Source organism: Phymastichus coffea, unplaced genomic scaffold (genome assembly GCF_024137745.1).
Source record: "Phymastichus coffea isolate CEN01 unplaced genomic scaffold, Cenicafe_Pcof_1.1 PCOF00013, whole genome shotgun sequence".
NCBI lineage: Eukaryota > Metazoa > Arthropoda > Insecta > Hymenoptera > Eulophidae > Phymastichus > Phymastichus coffea.
This window is the reverse complement of record NW_026706824.1, coordinates 4913886-4937087: the sequence shown is the minus strand read 5'-3', so window position 1 is coordinate 4937087 and position 23202 is coordinate 4913886. Positions and strand designations below refer to the sequence as shown.

At 36.2% G+C, this 23202-nt stretch overlaps 1 protein-coding gene across 14 annotated transcripts in view; it reads left to right on the top strand.

The window, feature by feature from the left end:
• The window catches only part of LOC131673140 (dopamine receptor 2-like), a 923047-nt gene that overhangs the window by 643174 nt on the left and 256671 nt on the right, over positions 1-23202 (top strand). The gene's annotated exons all lie outside the window — the stretch shown is intronic.

The following is a 23202-nucleotide window of genomic DNA, read 5'->3' as shown; positions in this document are numbered from 1 at the left end:
TGAAGGGATGCAATTTGTTTCTGTTCAAAATTTGAAGAACAGATGTGTGATGGATGTCGTGTTGTAAAGCTGCAGATCGAAGAGTCTCATGAGGATTTTCTACAAAAGACTGTAAAACATGTAAAGATTTTTCTTCGTTTGTTGCTGTCGATGGTCTACCAGCAACAGGACGATTTCGAACAGATCCCGTGTCATCAAAACGTCTTATTGTTTTTGAAACAGTTCCTCTTGATATAGGAGTACCATCGTTTCGAAATGTTGCATTAAACAGATTAGTTACCTGTGTATATGACCTATGCATATCACCCCAACCTCTCATCATCAAAAGTGATATCCGTTCTCTTTCGGACAATCGAAACATTTTGGTTTCAAAATGACTTCTTCGTACAAAACTAATTTACAACAAAAATATTTGGTGATTTTGTCAAATTTTATCTCTTGCAACTACAGAGTGTTATTTATGCAGTAATACCAAAAATGTATTCGTCAAGCGAATTGAAATAAAAATTCATTCATTCATAAATTTATTTTCTATCTAAAGAAAACCTTTTTTTAACATTTATGTAACTACGCGGACATGAAAAAGCCACACATAATATTGAATTTTCGACTTTTAATGAGACAGCTATTTTGTTAAAGATACATTTCGTCAGTTTGGCGGAATAATCGGACAAGTCGAGTTTTTATTTGTAAAAGTGGACACGTCGGATTTTCATTTGAAAATGTCGATACGTTGGCTTTCTTTCTTTTCTTTCTTTCTTGTAGAAGCGGGCGTAACGAAAATAATTTTTTCTTGTTTAATTTAAACTTAGCAATACTTTTTTAATGTAACGGTTTGAATGGTAAATGAATGTTAATGAAAATAGAAACGAATTTTTGCGGGATCCAACTTCGTTTTCGCTATTTGTTTGAAAGGCTACGATTTAGAAATTTTTTGCAAATGAAACGTTTTACCAAATTTATGCAAATGAATCATTTTAGCAAATTTTCGTAAATGAATAGTTTTTGCAGATTTCTGCAAGTTTTTGCAAATTATTACAAACTACATATCTGATTTTCTAAATTATTTTCTTATTTTAGCCAACTTATTCAGTAATTTTGGAAATCGCCGTGTTTCCGTGTAGCCGTGTATCCCGATTCAGGTTTAGGGTAGCGTGATCGAGATCAGTGATACTAAAACCTATTAAACAAAGCACCCCAAGTGAAAGGCAAGAGGAACTTATTCTAAAAAAGCCCCCCAAAGGGAACAGAATCCTTCTACGTCCATGTCGTTGTTCCTGGATAGCGCTAAAAGAAGGATTCTGGATTGAGAAACTAGTTTTCTTGTTTAATAATCAAAATAGACACATTTTTGGAGTTTCGATATAAATATACTGTTAATCTTTATTTGACCTCCAGAGGTCACGTCGACCTTGGACCTCAAGGCATATTTTAACGTAAAATTTGACTCTCTTTCAATTGCCGATGTCAAAAGTGTGGGTTCCCATATAACAAAAGAAATTTGACCTTGAAATGACCTTGAAGGTGAGGTCCAAGGTCAAATTCAAGGTCATCACTGGATTCATCGTTGAAAGTTATATAAGACCTGACGTTAACAATTTTATTTTTACGACCAACGCTCAGATTTTCAGGGGTTTCCATACTTTTTCCGACATTGACCTCTATTTGACCTCCAGAGGTTACTTTAACCTCATACCTTACCACGTATCCGGACGTAAAATTTCCCGCTTATTTTGATTCCGGCATCAAAAATAGAGGTTCTCATTTGAAAAAATGAGGTTGACCTTAAAATGACCTTGAAGGTAAGGTCCAAGGTCAAATTCAAGGTCATCACTGGATTCCTCGTTGAAAATTATATAGGACCTGACCTTAAGAATTTTATTTTTATGACCAACCCTCTGAGATTTTCAGGTGTTTCCATACTTTTTCACCACCCTGTATATAAGCAGCCTGGCCTATATCAAGCGCTGGTCGAATCAATCATTTAGGTACCTATACTCAATATGATCACAAAATCAATGAAAACTCTGTTTTTATTTTCTTTGTTCCAATATACTTGGGGTATAGTTGAAGAAAATCTTCAACAGGAAATATCGAAAAACCATTTCGAAATAATTTCTTCATCATTAAATAATTTTCACAACGAATAACAGGCACTGTATGTATACATTTATGACATAATATTCAAAAAGGCAAGTCTATCTTTGATGGTAGTTTCATCAAGCACTTTACATAACAGGTTTTTGCTATTTGGTAATCATTTGTAATTTGTAAATATGAAAATATGTACAGCAACGCTTCTGAAGCGACGCGATCTTTATTTTTTTGCACATGCGCAGAAGCAAGAAATTATGTATGCGATCATTAAGGGGGTTCCAGCGTCTATTCGGGAGTCAAATGCAATCTAATAAATGAACTTGCTTAATTTAGTAAATCTTGATGCGGAGAAATCATAAAATTATTTTTAGAGTGGTGTTAATATAACGAAATGTTCCATTGAGTTGTAATTAATTACTGACTAAAATAAAAAGTCGTTAATTTGTTTCATCTCCATACCGACCAATGAGGTGACAGCTTTAGGAAAGCGAAATACTTTTGTATCCGTCGCCGTGTACATAACCTATACAATATATCGCTGGTACATTTTTCGCATTACACGGCGGTTTTCTCTCTAAACTGTAATCAATCATAATGAATGAATCAGTTGCTAATGAGAGAACAAGTGGAAATTGGAGAAATACGGAACGTATTAAAGTTGGTGTGCGCAAAGGACAATTCAAGAAAAAATCTGTGGCAGTTAAGAAAGCCAAGAAACAAGCCAAACAAGCTATCAAAGGGTTATGTGAGGTATGTATAGAAATGTATACACATGTAGTACATTCATAATATTTATAAAAAATGTGTACATTTCAGTAAGATTTACAAATCATTACATGAGTTGATTGCATTTTTATGGTTTTTAGAAAGCCACTAAGCCGTGTATTGAAAATGCTATACTCGCTGGGAGACAAATATACGAGCCCAGTGTTTTGGCCAGAGAAATGTGGTGTGATAAATGCAATATCCCACTTTCTTTTCGATATGCAGAAGGAAAGGTGCAAAAGGGTTTAGGATACACGTACGGCATAAGATGTTATCAATGTTGTAAGCTTTTGACTGTACGAACTGGTAAAGTTTTCACTAAAGATAACAGCAAGAGTGATACAGACCATTCGTATGAGTTATTTGCTGTCAATGCCAAAGCAGCTGTTGGTAAATATTGTTATTTTAGTGTTGTATAAAGTTATTATTCAAATTGTTTATCAATTATTAATATTATATATATATATATATATATATATATATATATATATATATATATATATATATATATATATATATATATATATCTTATCAACAGGTATTATTGACTCAGGAATTGGCGAAACACAATTTAATTTGTTATTGTCATCCATGAATATTGGTACTGTTTCTGATACCCTTCTGAAGCGTTATGAGAGAATTGTTGGGCCAACCATAGAAAAAGTTGCTGCTGAATCTTGCAGTAAAGTGTTGGAGGAAGAGATAAAGATGACAAGAGAAGCTGATGACCTTGTGTCTGACAAGTAGGCTTATTTTTCAGTTTCATTGAACGGTTAACCTAACTGATTTTTCAAAGTTTTCAAATACAAACAGATGTAGACATTTTGTCCAATGCACACCCGTACAATAATGAAGATGAAGATTAATAGATTTTTAGAAATCATGGTTTTTAGTAGCAATATATTTACAACATGACAGTGATTTGAAAATTGAATGCAATCAATCTGTAAACAACACATGATGTGTATTTAAATTTTTTTTATGTACATTTTATAGTCACGATGAAATTTGAGTACCCACTGATTTTTTGTGGAATGTTTATTTATTAATAGCAAAAAGTGAATTATTTTTAAGTTTATTTTTAATTTTTTGTTAAGTAATTTACATGATCAAATAATCAAGCTCAATTACTATTTATACAGCATTATTTTTTTAAGAATCTTGTATACAATTGAAAGTACAAAATTAGAACTCATAGTTCTCTATGAATGTAATAAAATCATTATTGTAGCATTAGGTATATATTTTCTTTATCTGAATGCAATGTCCCGCAAAATGTTTTTATTATATAGCTTGTGGGAGATTATAATATGGATTACTGAAATACAATAATTTAATGAGATGTGTCTTAATAGATGATCTATAAATGTAACAAATGTAATTCATTATTCTAAGTTAACGTTAAAAATTGTCACAAATAAAAATCCGCCATACCAGAAAATGCTTTGTTAATTTTCTCACTTTATCATTTCTATTTTTTATCATACTTTTCCAGGGCATTCCCAGGTAGGTTTGGTTTAACCTTTGGCTATGATGCTGGTTGGCAGAAAAGAGGAACTGGAAGAGCTTATGACAGTTTGTCTGATAAGGAAAATGATTCTTTTCAAATTAAATGTAAATAAAACAAACAGATTTCCGTTGACAAAATAAATAGCTAAATAATTATAGTAGGCATTTGTAACATTCATATCATTGCTGTACTTAGAAATTGTAATTTTTTTCAGGCCATGGTGCTGTCGTATGTTATTATACGAAAAAAATTGGATCGTATGCAGTGAGATCCAAAACTTGTCGTGGTTGCACGACTGGAAAGCCACATGATTGTAGGCTTAATTATGAGGGTTCAGCGAAGGGCATGGAGGCTGACATTGCTCTACAGTTGTTTACGAAAAACCCTTTGTTCGAAAAACAGTTTCAGTTTGGAGAAAGACCAAATTTGTCAGGTATTATGCGATTATCACTATATTTTTTAAATATATATGTATTCAATAGCTACATTATATTTTTCATTATTTAGATAGCAGCTTACGATGGAAACACGTGCTATAATGTTCATATAGTTCCCACGGTACCAATAAAACCATCTGCATCACTGAAGACTGGTTTGTTAGTTAAGAGTGGAGGATTGTTTTATCGAGGACGAAAATTAGATACTGTGTCCCGACAAGAAGCTTTGTTAGGTTTTCTTAACTATTTAGAAGGATTCGGCAATAACAATGAGCCTAACATCATATTAGTTGGACATAATATTCTAAGGCAAGTTATTTGAACTCTATGATTGCAATTCATTGATGTTGAATATTTTTTATAATCGATGATACTTTTAATAATTACAGATTTGATGTTGTCCGGCTCGAAAAACTAACTGGTCAATTTGGTTTGTATGAAAGATTCTTAAAATCTGTATATGGTTACTCCGATACATTAGATATATTCAAAAAGAAGTTACCCGAAAGAGTAGAGAATAAACTTTCTTTTTCGGAAGAGAAATTAGTGAAGGATTACTTGCCGAAAGTCAATATAGAAAATTTACACGACGCTCTTGAAGATATAAAAACTTTGCAAAGTCTAGTAGAAGTTTTAGGCATAAGTCATGAAGATATTGTACGTGAACATAAGAGTCAAAATCAATTACTACAAATAGCTCAATTAAAAAAACAAAAAAAAAATTTTTAATTATTAATTGACCGAAACAAGCAGAATTTGAAAGTACTAAAACAGGTCGTAAAGCCTGTGTATATAACATATTATATAAGATGGCGAAAGAGGGAATCGTTGAAAGAGTATTAGTCGATGCTTATAAAAAAGATCCTAAGAATGGTGTAAAAATACTATTGTCAACAAGCGTGAATAAGAAAGTGAGAGTTACGTCGAATGCTGTAATTATTGATGCTATATGTAATAAAATAAAGGATATTTGTACTTAAAAACTCGTTTGTTTTTAATTATTACAAAATCGATTATTGAAAATTTATATTCTTTTCAAATGCTACTTCTTTGAACATATAAAATACAAATCAAATTTGAAGTGTTGAATGTTATATTAAAAAATATATTTAATTTAAATTTTATCCATAATAAGAATTACTTATCTATGTTGTTAAAAAAAGCTATAAAAAATTCATTATAGTATACAGTTTATTTTATTTGAAAAAACATCAATATCAATTTGAATTTAAAAATAACATTTTCAAAATTGGCGCGCATTGTAGAAAATACATGGCTTCCCAGGCTTCCGACAAGACACCGGATGTTGTTAGATTTGTCACTTTTCTTTTATAAATATCTCAATATTATTCACGGCTACCTATATTTTGGAAAATACCATCAGAAAGTTCGAGGCTTCATCTATAACAAGTTAGTTTTTCACTGCAGAACCTTTTAATTAGGGATCATAATCGACCAGTTCATAACCTTTTCGCATCACGCTGCCATAAGGCCAACGTATAAGAGACAAACTTTGAGATGAAATATCTCCAAAAAACCCACGGATACCTATATAAATAATGATATCGTTGTATTCGGCAGGTTTTCATCTATAAAAACCACTATATCTGAATTCTGAACTTAAGGCGCTGGAACCCCCTTAATACTACTTATAGAATTTTTTTACTAAAAAATTTTATACCTATTATTATTATTATTATTATTATTATTATTATTATTATTATTATTTTACAAGGAGTTGCGGAATCCTTTTTGCGGATTCCCCTTAGTCTTTCTGACTGAGGCGTTATGTGGGACTCCCCGTAAGAAAAACAGGCCGACCCACTAAACCGCCATCTGCTTGGTGACCTTCCCCCAGCCAGGAACTATGTTGATATTACTTCTGACTAGAGTAACTCTTCTCTTTATGTCGCGTCACTTCGTCTGCTCAGTCATTTGTCAGGTAGCCGTCCGCGTTCTTACGTCTCAGTATAGTTTCCGTATAGGTAGCGACTAAGCGCCACGATTCGGGTTCACGCAGCATTACAATCACAATGTTATCAGTTCCGTTTTTTCCGTTGCGGGTTGTAGTCCATGGTCTGTCATCCATCGTCCGACTCGTCTCATGGTCTGGTTCAACGCTAGCTGCGCCAGCTCGGGGGACCTCTCCGTAACCACCGCCGCCACGTCATCAGCGTCGGCGACGAGGGTCACTCTAAGCGGCATTCCAAGCCGAAGCAAGCTATCGTATAAGCCATTCCAGAAGTCAGGTCCCAGTATCGACTCCTGTGCCACTCCAGCGGTGACCTGTCTCGTTACTTGTCCTTCGATCGTCTCGTACGTTATCCGTCTGTTTGTTAGGTAATCCTCCACAACCCGAAACAGGTATGGCTGGAATCCCGAAGTTGCTTTTCAGCGCCTCCAAGATATCCTTCCACCTGGCCAAATTGAAAGCATTCCTAATGTCGAGCTCCAATCGTCGATCGACCCCTCCTGAAACCGAACTGCAAATCTGATAAACCTCCTCCGGTCTGTATCGCATCCATCAGTCTCGGTATCAGTAGTTGTTCAAAGAGTTTACCAGTCGTGTCAAGTAAACTCAACGGTCAGTAAGCCGAAGGCGTGCCAGGATCGCCTCTACCTTTTGGGATAAGAACGAGCCTTGCCACCTTCCACCTGTTGCTGAACGTTCCTGTCGTCAAACACGTCTTGTACAGGTCGAGGAGTATCTCCGGCCGTAGACGAACCACAAGCCGGAGGATCTCGGATGGTACTCCGTCCGGTCCCGGTGCCTTACCCGTCTTCATCGCATTCGTTGCTTTGATGAGCTCCTTAGCGGCAAAGGCGGGGGGGCATTTGTACGTCCACGTCATCCATCACGTTTGTCCTAATCGGGTGCATCGGAAACAATCCGTTAACAATCCATCCTGCTGTTTCGGCATCTTTAAGTTCCGGTGAGAATCGGGCCCCTAGTTTCCCGGACACAATCTTGTAGCCGGCTCCCCAGGGATCCTCGTTCACCTCCTCGCAGAGCTTCCTCCAGCATCGCGTCTTGCTGTCCCGTATTGCTTTCGTCAGCGTCTTCCGTGCTGTTTTGTATATGGCTTGGAGGTTTTCCCTTTCGGGTCCGCCCCCTGCCCTTGTCATTAGTCGCCGATTTGACAGGCATATTCTGCGTAACTCGGCTATTTCGTTCGTCCACCAATATTGTGGTTGTCTTTGTTGTATCTGTCGACGTTTCGGCATTGTGCCTCTGCACAAGTTGTCTATTAATTTGGCTGTCTCGTCTGTCAGTCTTTCCGCTCTTTGCCGGCCCGTCAGTTCTGGGGGAATTCTCTCCCCTGGAGCCGGTGCAGCCATTAGCTCTTTCGAAAATTTTCGTCCGTCGAGTTTACGTAGGTTCTACCGCGGGGGTTGATGGGTTCTCGTTCGTCTCGTTCCCGTCCGACCCACCACTTCAAAGACGATGTATTAGTGATCGCTGGCTGTGTAGTCTTCGATCACCCGCTATCCTCTCAGCCGTGGCAGAATTCTGTCTGATGTCATCGTGACGTCGGGGATAGAGTCACCAACACCTGGCCGTCTATACGTCGGCGTATGTCCCGTATTTACCATTGCTAGATCGAGCCTTGCGGCCATTTCCAGCAGTAGTCGTCCGCGTCGATTCGTTTCGTTCATTATAATTATTATTATTATTATTATTTTTATTATTATTGACAATTTATTGTGGGTGCCTTTAATTTGTTATTTGACCGAACAATTTACGTGTTTGTACAATTTTTTTTAAGAGTTTTCCGTACGATGTTTGGGCAAAGTAAGCCTATAGCGTAAACCTAAATCCTGTCATTTATTTAAGTTTTTTAAGGCATTAACAGTAATTGTACTAATGTACGACGACAACAAAATCTTTTGTTTATTTAAAGAACTCTCTGGTAGCATAATTATTTTTAACATTACGTAAAAAAAATTGATTTTAGTTCTAACTTTAAAGACCGTAATCTACTTATATTATTTACACTGACGTGTAATCTGCTCCACGTGTATTGTGTATGTATTTACATGTTTTTGTGTAACGTTTCTTTCTTGATCCCTGGTTATATAATTATTTTGACTTTTAAAAAACTCATTTAATTTTTTCATGGTGTTCAACAAAAAAGTTCAAAATGATCGTGTAATTTTTTTCAAAAGCTTATTTTTGAGGTTAATATGAGTATTAGTAGTCTACACCTATAATGTAATCATAAAAATTCATGTTCCAGAATTTTCCTTCTACTAATGTGATTTATGATTTTCAGAAGAGAAAATCTCTTAGCTCAATTTTTTATTATCTTTACACATAACAGAAAATTTCTAGATATTAATTGTACAATAAAATCAAAATTTTGTGGGAAATATATTGTATTTAGAACAGTTATCTGACGACAAGTTTTTTAAAAAAGATGTCTACGCTTTTCATTTTAAGTTACTTAGATAATAGATGGCTTTTCAGATATCAAATTCATATCGGTAGTAATATTGTAACACTTTCATTTATTGAAAAATACAAACAAAATTTTTTTACTTTGAAATCAGCAAAATAATCTTTCAAATACAAAAATTTAACCAAGTGATTCTATTACCCTAGACTTAATTTAAATTTTCTAAATTCAAAGTACCAGTCAGATTTATTAATTCACATCACGAATAACAAAAAAGAAACATTTTTGTATGTGCATATTCCATTTATGAATTAATCTTTTCCCTAAAAGTTCAGCACCTTTGACTTTATTTTCATTAAATCTGCATTCATAATTCATACTATTTTCAATAGTCCCTTCATAAGCCAGAATCTAAATATTTAATGTACGTTGTGTTGAATATTGTATTGAATGTAAATGTTAAGATTATTTCATGTCTAAACCATTGACAGCTATTATGCTAGCATAAATATACTACCAACATGATCAACATTGCGTTCTGATATATGAACATTACAATTAAAAAAAATTTGCTACAATCAATGTAATTTTCCATAACTTTAATCACTTGTTTCACAAATTCTTTAAATAAGAAAATTAATTCCATAAGTTTGAAAATAAATAAATATTTTTTCAAAGAATTCATTATTGCATTTAAAAAAATATTCTTCAGTCTGATACTAATCTTTAATCAATTTGATTCATTGGAGTTTGACATAATAAAACATGCATTTGAATTCACAAGTCAATTTTACTTAATTACATATTTATTTGCTTGAAAAGCTTATTTTTCTGTTACAGCATTCATGATTATAAAATATCTACAATTTTTTGATGAAATCAACTTTAATCTATTAATTATTCCAATGTATTATTGAACTCGTCTATATTTATATACAATTGTATTGAACATTTATCCTCAGCATTGTTTTGGTTGGAAAGGTATATGAACTTCAAACATATCAGCGAATGAAATACTTTTTTTAGAAATGCATTGGTAAGGACTTATAATACCACAATATTAAATAAAAAACAGTAATTTGTCATCTAAGAAAACATGTTTACATTTTATTTATATTAGTATTAACATCTATTCAAATAAATATTTATTGAAGTTGAACGATTTGACAGAAGAAATTCATAAATGATGAAATTATTTCATGGTTATTGAGATTGATGTAATTAAAATTGGAAGTTATTAAGTATTATATGGAATAAGGTTAACTATTTTACAATATTGATGAATTGAAATTGAAGAAGCTGTAAATGCCTTATAAATAATTTACAATAAATAATTAATTAATTTTAGAAGTATTTTCTAAAAAGAAATATTCAAATTAGTTAATAACGTTTGAATTATAAAAAATTTTCATATTTTTAACGGTTTTTTCTATAATCTTATAACACAATTATTAAATTAATTATCTAAGATTTATAAATTATAAACTGTTAATAAAGATTTATATACTGTCATTATTAAGAATAAAATTAACGCTTTCGTTCTATATATAACTTATTGTTTAAATAAATTATTAATTGTTTACTTATTAATAATAGTTATTATTAAGCTGTTCTTAATGAAACCAATTATTACTCGTGTTCTTTTCTTATTCATTTTGCATTTGGACTATTTACATTTTTCTAATAATTCATATTTTTAGTGTAATAAATAAATTAACTTTGCATATTAAAATTCATTATTATTTAATAATTAAATGCAATTCGTATGACTATATTCTAAATCTACGTACTAAAATCTATATAAGAAATGCTTTGTTATATCAAAATTATCTCTAATTAACATATTTTTCTTAAATAACAAAAATCATTATATCTACTACTTTGTGACGGCACGCTCATTATTTTGGTTATAAAATTAGACTCTTCTACTAATACAATCAAATAATCGGTGAGGTGGCGCCGTTTAATGTGCTGATTTGAGTAAACAGATACATGCGTTTGACGGGTTGCTGTGATTCAGTGATATAATAATCTAGCTCATAGATAAGACTGTTACAAAAATCACACAGCCCCAGTCATCAAATTATTACATGGTGTAAACGATGAACAATTAGCTTTAGTATGTGATGGCACATATCTCAAGCATGAGAAAAGTTAGAACAATGAATATTAACGCAAGTCTTATTCCGGATAAAAAAAGGCAACACTATGCAAACCATTCACAATTTTCACAACAAATGGGTACATAGTGGACATGTTGGGGCCCTATTATGCAAACGATAATGATGCTAATATTCTTAAAGAAATTCTTGAAGATCCTGAAGGTTTAGTTACACTTCTGCGACCAGGTGATAAGTTTTTTGAAGATAGGGGTTTCAGAGATGTTATTGATAAGTTGACTGAACTGCAATATGAGGCACTCATGTCTACGTTGACAGGTAAACGGAAGCAACCGAGAACCGCGGAAACGAATGAGTCACGCTTGGCGACAATAGCATGTTGGGTCGTTGAAGCAGTGCATGGCGTCATTAGTCAAAAATTCAGACTGCTACATAATCCATTTGATAACAAAATAATTCCGCACGCAAGGAACTACTGTTGAATTGCTTCCTTTCTTTACTAACTCATTTAGAAAGAGATTCGTCTCTAGCATCTCTAGTAGTGAAGAAGTAATAGCTTCCATAAGAAGTCGTAAAGAATTAGGCAATAGCTTGACAGACGAAGCAGAATCTGAACGAATGGGGTAGACGAAAAACTAAATTCGAAGAACTTACTTCAAATGACCTTCTAGATTTCCCAGAGATGACTGACCAGGACTTGAAGATTTTTTTTACTGGGATTTATCAGTTAGGCCAAGCATTTTCCTATTCAGCCTAATTAATGGATGATGACGGAAAATTGCACGTAGATTATATAAAGGAAATAAAGACTATAATTAAGATTCAAGTTCGTTCTCGTCACATATCTGCAAAAAAATATAACTGCTATATCGAGTATACACCAGAGTCAATAGGAGTTGCCAGAATCAAACGAAATTGTTGTGAATATGCGAATGGGTTGAGAACTATTGTCTGCTGCTCACATGTAACTGCAATAATTTATTTTCTATCTCATGCAAGGTACTTCTTAAAAATTATAAGGCCAGCTGAGAAATTGAGAAAAATTTATGAAAGAAAAGAGATGGTTCCAGTCATCGATGATGACAGTGATGAAGACTAGATTTTGATACATTTTAAATTAATAATTGTATTATTAATAAATAATCGCTCTAATGTCTTAATGACTTCCATCTTTCTGGGTTTCAAATCGGCGATATCAAAATTTTATATTTCACTTTGAAACAGCGATATATTTTTTTTACTGTTGAAAACTACCATCAAAGATGAGACTTGCCTTTTTGAATATTACGTAAAAAATGTATACATACAGTGCCTGTTATTCGTTGTGAAAACTATTGAATGATAAAGAAATTATTCCAAATAGTTTTTCGATACTTCTAGTTGAAAATTTACTTCAATTATACATTTGCATATCAGTCGGTAGATAATTGTCCAGAATCTGTTCTGGCACCATTTTAAGTTTATAGAAAATGTGGCACAATTTTAATTTTATAGAAGACCATCTGGATAATTTTATCTGCCAATAGCATATAAAACTGCAGAAAGCTGGCTATGGAATTCTGTAAATTAAATATATTAAAAGACCCGTAAACTGTAGAGAAACATAATAAATTTTATAGATCATTGAGTAGTAATTCATATAAAAATTTAGGCACAAAGAAGACCTAGTTTTTTTCATACTTATGTATTTAATTATGTACTAAAAAATTATACGATCGTCAAACGAAATAGTGACGAAAACTCTGCAGAGAATTATGCAGATATCACTTTAAATATTCAGAACAGTATCATGTAGATTTGAAGCCCATCCATATTGTCATAGAACTCTACATAGTTTTCTACCAAAATTGCTGCATGATTCTTTCATCAGTCATGAAGATTTACGTATACGAGGGTCGTTTGAAAAGTCCGTGCAAAGTCAGAAAGATGGCGCTACTAGTGCGTATCAAGGTTTATTTAAACGCCTCAGGAGATTAAACAGAAGCTTGATAAACATTATGGTGATTGTGCACCTTCGATTAGAATGGTTTATAAGTGGTTTCAAAATTTTCGGAGTGGCCATATGAATACAAAAGACGCTGAATGTTCTGTACGCCCTGTTGAGGTTACCACTTCAGAAATCATTGATAAAATACATAATATGGTGATGACTGACAGAAGAGTGAAGTTACGTGAGATTGCTAGTATTGTAGGCATCTCGAGCGAACGGGTACATATTATTTTGCACCAACATTTGGATATTAAAAAGCTATCCTCTAGATGGGTGCCGCGATTGCTCACGATTGACCAAAAACGAGATCGTGTGAAGTGTTGCAAGAATGGTTTGCAGTTGCTCCAGCAAAATCCGCAAGACTTTAAGCATCGTTTCATCACTGTAGATGAAACATGGATACATCACTACATTCCTGAGGCCAAAGAACAGTCTAAACAATGGGTTACCAAGGGGGAATCTGCTCCGAAAAAGGCGAAGACAATTCCTTCGGCCGGGAAGGTTATGGCGAATGGCTTTTAGGATTCGCTAGGAATAATCTTCATCGACTATCAGGAAAAGGGTAACACCATTACAGGCGAATATTATTCATCGTTATTGGATAGTCTGAAAACAGAGTTGCTAGAGAAACGTCCACGATTGGCCCACAAAAAAGTCCTCTTCCACCACGACATTGCGTCAGTTCACGCCTCAGCAGTTGTGGCCGCAAACCTGATGGAGATAGGGTTCCAGCTCGTTCCACATCTCCCCTATTCTCTAGACTTGGCTCCGTCGGACTACTATTTGTTCCCTTATATGAAAAAATGGCTGGCGGGGAAATGATTTTATTCAAACAAGGAGGTGATTGCAGAAACGAATGCCTATTTTGCAGACTTGGACATATCCTTTTATTCGGGAGGGATTAACAAACTAGAGCAGCGTTGGATGAAGTGTACGATATAAGCCTAAAAGGATACTATGTTGAAAAATAAAAAAGATTTATTAAAAAAAATCAAGCAGTTTTTATTTTTGCACGGACTTTTCAAACGCCCCTCGTAGATTGCTCTGTATGATTATCTGTCTATTTTTCTACATGATTTTTTGCAAGACTTTTCCACATGGGATTGGAGCGGAGAGTGGTTAAAACAACCCTATAAACTAATTTTGCATATGAATATTGGAGAAGACTTCCTATAAACAGGTAACTTCTCGGCGGGTGAAGAGTGACTGGGACTCTATAAATCGGCTACTTCCACGTGTATTCGAAATCGTTAAGACCCCATCTGGGAAAATCTATAATGTAGCAGTGCCCCTTGAGTGTGAGATTATGGCATTCAAGAAGGGGCTCTTACACCATCAATACCGGCTTCACTCCTGACGGTACTGCCGTTAAAACCTGATATGCACTCCTAGGTCGCCGATAGCAGAAGGACCCGAATCTAGCCTAGTTAGCATGGGAGGCTACCCCGCACATTGTGCATATAATTTTGCTCTTTCTAGTACTGCCGAATAGCGACTGACTAGGGATCCTGCTACGGGAGTGGGGGCTGAGATCGATACCATCGGACTGTGACGAGGAAAAAGGAGGAGGATGAAAAAAAAATAAAACGTCGAACAGCATATAGAAAGCCGATACAAGTTCTCAATCTGAACAGAATGACTCAGATGAGTTACGAGAACAGCTCTGTTTCCCTGTTTCGTCAGTAAACGACTTGGCTGATGAGGTCGCTAATGCCAGAGGAAACCGTCGAAAAGCGACTGAAAGTCTGGTAATATCGCCATCGAAATAGAAAGCTATGGATAGAAAGTTGTAAAAACAACTACTTGCCACACGCAGCAATCTAGTCTAAATAAAGGCGAAGATAAACGTGCAAAGAAATGCAAGTTAAGTAATAACGGATGGTATTAGCCAGATTGAGGAAGCGCTAGAGATGACGATGCAAGAATTCCAACGTATAAGGCATCTGCTGACCAACGATCGAGTAGGAACAGACAAAGGATCATCAATACAGCAAGTTAAAAGTACAGCGGATAGACAAACTTCAAGCCCAGAACAAAAAATCTCTAACTACCGAGAAATGTTGACAAAGAATAATTGAGCAAAAGTTACCGAATAGAAGAAGCAGAACACTGCTACCAGAACGGAGATAAACTCAAACAGAATTACGCAGACAAAGATAAATGTACATAAGACGCATAATCCTCTAGAGACGACAAATACGGACATGATGGAGACGATCGTTGACAGTCTCTTTTCGATTCATTCGGATAGAACGTATGATATAGATGAAATGGAAGAAGTGGCATTGGAGTGTCCACTTTTCTCAGTGCTGGAGTTCAACAGTGCTACAGCTCGATTAAAGCCTCGAAAAGCTCCAGGGCCTGATAATGTGCCTGGCCAACTGCTCCGGATCATCATCGCTAAACAGCCGATAGCGTTTTTGCAGCTCTACAACAGCTACCTGATGATGGAAGTGTTCAGTGGGGCGTGGAAGAGCGCGCGTCTGGCGCGAATACAGATAGTGAAAAAGACGAACGACGCATTCTATAAAGCCATTCTTCTCCGTACGTGGGTTCTTCCAGAAGTATCTCTACAGAATGAATAGGGTAATGCCATTAGGCTGTATTTACTGTAAGCACGCTAGGAACGAGGCAGAATACATATTTTTCTTGTGTAACCACTGGGCTGAAAAGTGACAGAGACTCGAAATAGTACTACACTCGACGATCATGTCGGATAATGTGACTAAATTAAAGTAAAGAATGAATATGCAAAGGATACGCAAAAATACGCAAGCAACTGCCCAGTCCGAAGTAATATAATAAATGATACTGGGCTACTGTCAGACGTATCAAGAGATATGTGTTGTAATGTTGTATTTAACTTGACGACGCATAATACGGTAAAATTAATCAATTGGACGCCAAGCATTGAAAAATCGCAATATCAAAAATTACTTCACATCAGAGCAATGCCACTTCGAATTTTGTCCGACATATTTACTTTTATTAATGTTTAAGAATTAACCGATTCCTATTAGGCAATTTTTCAATAAAGATTGAGATAGTAAATATAACAGGAAATACAGACTAGGAAAAATAGTTCAAAATATCGTCGATCGTGATGAAAATAAAAATAACAAAATTATATTAGATGCTACTGCACATTTGGCAAGTTACGCTCAATTCACAATCGATAACGGTAGTGAAGTAAAATAAACTAGACTAAGAAAATAAAGCAATGTAACGTGCACGATAAAAATTAAACAAACTTGAAGCCTGGAAGAAAGCGCGGGTTAGGTTACTCTCTTATAGAAATTCGGTGAATTTAGCGGCAAGCCGGTGAAAAAATTATTTAATCGGCACAGTGTCGCACAAGCAATCAGAAGCAAAACCAAACAGATCAAAGCAAAATGATTCACAATGATAGTTAAACTCGCTTGAATATAAACTCCCGTCGTCACTTACTTTAGCGTAGGTGTTATCGGTAGCTTAATCACTCAATCGTGGCTTAGTCGATAATTTTCGCTGCGTGAAAGATTTCACAGAATGGATAGTGAAGGCAGATTTCTAAGTAGTATTCATGGAATAGCCTATGTAACGTACAAAATCTATTAACAAAGATTTAACGAGGAACGCAATTCAAATACGCGGTACGACAGAGACATCCATATTCCATCACCGCTGGCGCTCTCTCGTTTTTTTCTCGTCGATCCTTCAACTCATGCCGTCTCTTATCTTATGTTTTAAATTAGCATAGATTAGAGTGGGCTGGGACAAATATGTGTGCGTATGTGTGTATGTGTAAGTAGTTAGGCAAGGCAGGTAGCGATTTAGTGGAAAGTGCTGATTTGTTTATGTGGTTTGTTCCAATGTCTCCGAGATTGTCAAAAAGTAAACAAAATTAGTATATATCTTATGTTCTTATGTAAGTGCTGGTACGCAACTTTTACCAGAACTCATTACTGTGAGAGAGATCAGTGGTGGTCAGCCAACTATAAAGTGGCTGGAACAACAGTTAAACTCCCTCTCTCTCCCCCGCCAGAAGGAGATCTGTGCAGGAAAGGGAAATACCAGGACTCGTTTAAGCGTAACGAGACCGATAGCAATACTGCCAATAAGTTTAAAGTGTAATCGTGTTGCTTTGTATCGGCTCAAGCGGTTGCATGACCGTTAGTTTTTGACCACAAAATAAAAGACAAATAAATAAAAAAAATATGATGGTCATGACATATTCGAATGTCCTACATCCCTTGTATTGTTTTTTAAAACTTGCAGAGTTTACTACTTTATGTATGGAGAACAGGGAAAAAAGACACTAGCTATCGGGATGTACGTGTAAGTAATAAGAATAACAGAGCACCACCCTTGGCAAATTGAATCATTTTATTATTGGCAGTGGAGAAAAACCGAAAGAAATGTTTTAACGAGGAAAAAAATTAATAAAAAAAGTAATAGCGCAAAAGAGAAAGAAAAAAGGGATAAAAACAAATAAAATAAAAGTAAAATTTAGTGCAGTACGTCTCCCAGATGACGGGCGTGGATCGCCTGTGAGATCCATCACATATCATCCTCCATATAGGGGTTGTCCGATCCTCAGATGCCACAGTATTCCTTTCGGTACTTAATGCATGTTACCAATATGGCGTTTATCCTGCTCACACCCATAGTCAAACCTACGCCTCGGAATATGGCAAACCGAATACCTGTAGCCAACACCGCGGGAATTCCAGCATCTCGAAAGTTGAACCCACTTAATGTCTTCGATCTGTTGGATTGTCGACAGAGAAGGCTGAAGTTACTGCGGAGATAATGATGGTTAAGGTGGTGTCCGAACAACTCGAAGCATAAGAGGCTTTCATCTCTGGGCAAACATACGAGGTGTGTTCAAAAAGTAACGAGAATTTTTAAATTTCGCGGGTTTGGAGAGTACGCTTGTATAAAATTTTTTTTTATTATGTTGGTACACATGCCCCTGAAGTACGATAAAATTTTCAGCAATATTCATTGCTTACTTTTTAAGTGGCAGCCGCTAACGTTAGACGTGTTTTTCGAGCTCGGCGATTTTCGTTTGTGAAAAAAAAATGGATCAAAGAATTTGTATTAAATTTTGCGTAAAAAATGAAATAAAGTGTAGTAAAGTTTGTCAAATGTTAACAAAGGCATATAGTGAGTCTGCTATGAGTAAAGCAAGGATTTATGAGTGGTATAAGCGTTTCCAAGATGGCCACGAAAACGTTGAAGATGACGAACGACCCGGACGCCCAAGCACATCAACAACCGATGAAAACGTGAAAAAAGTGAAAGAAATGGTTATGAACGATCGCCGAATCACAATCAGAGAAGTTGCTGATGATGTTGGCATATCAGTTGGCTCATGCCATCAAATTTTTTCGAATGTTTTGGGTATGAAACGTGTGGCAGCAAAATTCGTTCCAAAATTGTTGAATTTCGAACAAAAACAGCGGCGAATGGAAGTTGCTCAGGAGTCGCTAAATGAAGTCAATAACGATGCAGAACTACTAAAACGTGTTATAACAGGTGACGAAACATGGGTTTACGGATATGATGTCGAAAGTAAGGCTCAATCGTCCCAGTGGAGGCATTCTGGATCGCCAAGACCGAAAAAGGCTCGACAAGTGCGGTCGAATGTGAAGGTTATGCTCACTGTGTTCTTCGATTTTAATGGCATAGTGCATTATGAATTCTTGCCACAAGGTCAAACAATCAATAAGCAGTACTACCTACAAGTTCAACGTCGTTTGCGTGAAGCAATCCGAAAAAAACGCCCGGATTTGTGGCAAAACAATTCATGGCTTTTGCACCACGATAATGCGCCTGCACACACTTCATTGCTTGTTCGTGAATTTTTGGCCAAAAACGAAACTGTAACGATGCCTCAGCCTCCATATTCGCCAGATATGGCTCCATGTGACTTTTTTCTATTTCCAAAAATAAAGAGAACATTAAAAGGCCGTCGTTTTACAAGCATAGATGACATTAAAAGCGAATCGCTGAAAGAGCTAAAAGCTATTACAAAGATCGAGTTTCAAAAGTGTTTCGAGGATTGGAAAAAGCGTTGGCATAAGTGTATTGTATCCGAAGGGGACTACTTTAAAGGCGACAACATTAATGTAGATGAATAAATAAATATCTTTTTCATAAAACGAAAATTCTCGTTATTTTTTGAACACACCTCGTATAGTTTGAGGTCTTGGATATAGACCTTTGCCGATTTGCGACCCGAATCAGAAAAGCTGCTAATTAATTTAGTTATCGCGGCGTAAAACAGTTTTAATCAGAAAAAAGTAGAATGCTCGATAACAGATCCTTAATCTACATTGTGACTAGAGCTAGCATATCGCCCTCATAATGGAAAAAGTGTTATAAAAAGTAACGCACCAGATAGTGTATACGCCGACACAAGTGGACTAAACCACGAGTGTAACCCTAGCAGCGATTGTGGAGGATAAAAAAAAATAAAACCTGATTTAATGATCCTGATGTAACGGTTTACTATCTCTCAAGGTGATTGCAGAGAGCACGAAATCGAACTTTGGTAAACGAAGATCAACCCTCGAAAATCGATCTAAGAGATAAAGCTTCCTCTACAAGATCTCCACAAGAGTGAAAGAGATTTCATTAAGTCACTCAAATGTATCGAGTGTGAATTACTGGGTTTCAGTAAAAGGTACTGTCTCCAATGAAATGATAGATAGAATTGACCCCACTCCTCCGTTCTTTATGGTAAACGGTTAATGACTCGGCGATTGCTCGTTGTGTGGCTCACGCATCCTTTTTACTAAAAAATATACTGATGGTGACAAATAGGTTGAGCAATAGGAGTAACGATCACTCTTTTAGTGCCTGCAATGAACATGTTAGTAATGTAATAACGGAGAGGGGAAAGTTCATGTATTCCGTCAACCAGGATTACCGAATGACCTCCGATAACGACGAGCGAGTCGATACCACTCGATGACGTCGGCAGACCACCCCATGAAAACGTGATAGCAAGCGCTACAGTACATTACGAGCAAACCAATGAAACTTCAAAAATTGGTCACAGGGTATTTCCTAGAGTAGGAAACACATTGATGGATACCTGTACAAATAGGAAAGGAGGCCTCAACTACAATGATAGAAAATAATGCTCTTTAGATAGCTTCAGCGTTAAATATAACAATGAATATAATCCTCGCAGGTACAGCTGGTTTACGAGACGGCCGAAATTTGCCGATTGTCGGCCATTTTATGTTGTCAATCACTGTGGACGGCATGGTAATGCCGATGATAGCGGCCATACTACTAAATCCTGTCGAGGAATTTATTTTAGGAGTAATTTTATAAAGTAGTTCAGAAGGATATTAGATCCTCATGACCACATACGAGGGTCGTTTGAAAAGTCCGTGCAAAAATAAAAACTGCTTGATTTTTTTTAATAAATCTTTTTTATTTTTCAACATATTCTCCTTTTAGGCTTATACACTTCATCCAATGCTGCGCTAATTTGTTAATCCCTTCCAAATAATAGGATTTGTCCAAGTCTGTAAAATAGGCATTCGTTTCTGCAATCACCTCCTCATTTGAATAAAATCTTTTCCCCGCCAGCCATTTTTTCATATTAGGGAACAAATAGTAGTCCGACGGAGCCAAGTCTGGAGAATAGGGGGATGTGGAACGAGTTGGAACCCTATCTCCATCAGTTTTGCGGCCACAACTACTGAGGCGTGAGCTGGCGCATTGTCGTGGTGGAAGAGGACTTTTTTGTGGGCCAATCGTGGACATTTCTCTAGCAACTGGGTTTTCAAATGATCCAATAACGATGAATAATATTCGCTTGTAATGGTTTTACCCTTTTCCACATAGTGGATAAAGACTATTTCTTGCGAATCCCAAAATACAGTCGCCATAACCTTCCCGGCCGAAGGAATTTCTTCGCCTTTTTCGGAGCAAATTCCCCCTTGGTAACCCATTGTTTAGACTATTCTTTGGCCTCAGGAATGTAGTGATGTATCCATGTTTCATCTACAGTGATGAAACGACGCTTAAAGTCTTGCGGATTTTGCTGGAGCAACTGCAAACCATTCTTGCAACACTTCACACGATCTCGTTTTTGGTCAATCGTGAGCAATCGCGGCACCCATCTAGCGGATAGCTTTTTCATGTCCAAATGTTGGTACAAAATATTATGTACCCGTTCGCTCGAGATGCCTACAGCTAGTACTGTGAGATTGCTAATCTCACGCACCTTCACTCTTCTGTCAGCCATCACCATAACATGGATTTTATCAACGATTTCTGAAATGGTAACCTCAACAGGGTCCAGAACGTTCAGCCTCTTTTGTACTCATATGGCCACTCCGAAAATTTTGAAACCACTTATAAATCATTCTAATCGACGGTGCACAATCACCATAATGTTTACCAAGCTTCTGTTTAATCTCCTGAGGCGTTTTGCCTTTGAAAAAGTAATGTTTAATCAATACATGAAATTCTTTTTCGTCCATTTTTTTACAACCTCTTTCTTTGATTGAAACGAATATAAAACGCAAAGTAATTGGCCGAACTGGCTGAAACTTGGTGTGTGCTCTTCCAAGATATGCCACTAACTGAAAATACCCTTGATACGTACTAGTAGCGCTATCTCTCTGACTTTGCACGGACTTTTCAATCGACCCTCGTACTGCTGTTCAAGAAGTCGCAGACGAAAATGAATCTGAAGGTGGTCAGCTTGACGATTGGGCCCAAGTTAACGATGATGGGATTGGCCTAAGTAACAAAAGTACAAATAATCAAATTTCAGAAGGCGATCGAGGTAATTTTATCCCAAACCCCCATGGGACTTGGATGCATTTCAGGGATTGAACATGATGTGTAGGCGATGATAAGCCGATCAAATACTATTCAGTACCTCACAAAGTTGAGCGAGAGATGCACAGGATCTTAAATAAGATGTTAGACTAAGGATTCATTGAGCCAGCCAACAGTGGTTGGTTAAACTCCGTGGTTATGATTCGTGAAAAGGATGGCGCATATCGGTTTTGTAACGATTTAAAAAAAGTCAATAAGGACACTAAACCGAACGCGCATCGTTTATCATTCATACAAGATATATTTATAGGATTCGTACAGGATATATATAATGGTTACGGAGCACTTGCTATATATAGATGCTCGACTTTAGTAGCATGTATCACCAGATATGACTTAAACCTGAACCTCGAACTATCATCGCGTTTACCGTGCTAGGGCTGTGGTTCTTCCAGTTTGTGCGAATACCTTTTGATCTATCGTATGAAGGTGCCACCTTTCAACGGTTGATAGCTTAATCGGTCCCGAACTTTGCGAGTTGACTTTCGTTTATCTAGACGACATCATCATACTATTATCTGGATTCGAAGATCACCTGAAATACTTCTAGATCGTACTTTTTCGGGCTATTGATTAACTAAGATGGAATCAGGCCTGATCCCGACATGGTACGCTCTACTGTAGAGTATTCACAACCAGAAAGCATCTGACAATTGCAGATACTCCTAGGGATTATCTCGTGGTACCGCTGCTTCTTAGAGGATTTCGCTACGTGCGCTCAGCGGTTGACTAAACTCAAGAAATACAAAAGCAAATATGTATGGAACTCAGAACATCAAGCTTTCGTCAAAATTTAGGCACTAATGATTTTTGCACCCTAACTCGGGCTTCCGGAACCCGAAGGACAATTTGTGCTGGAGACAGACACTAACGCTACTGAGATAGGAGCCGTACTAATCTATGAATAAAGGTAATACGAAATGTAATACAAGTGATTCTTTTTATTAATCGGTAGCTCATACTAGATTATTCCACAGCAACTTCTGATTGTTCAAAACATCGTCGTGCGAAATTTCCGGTGATCGTTGTTCCA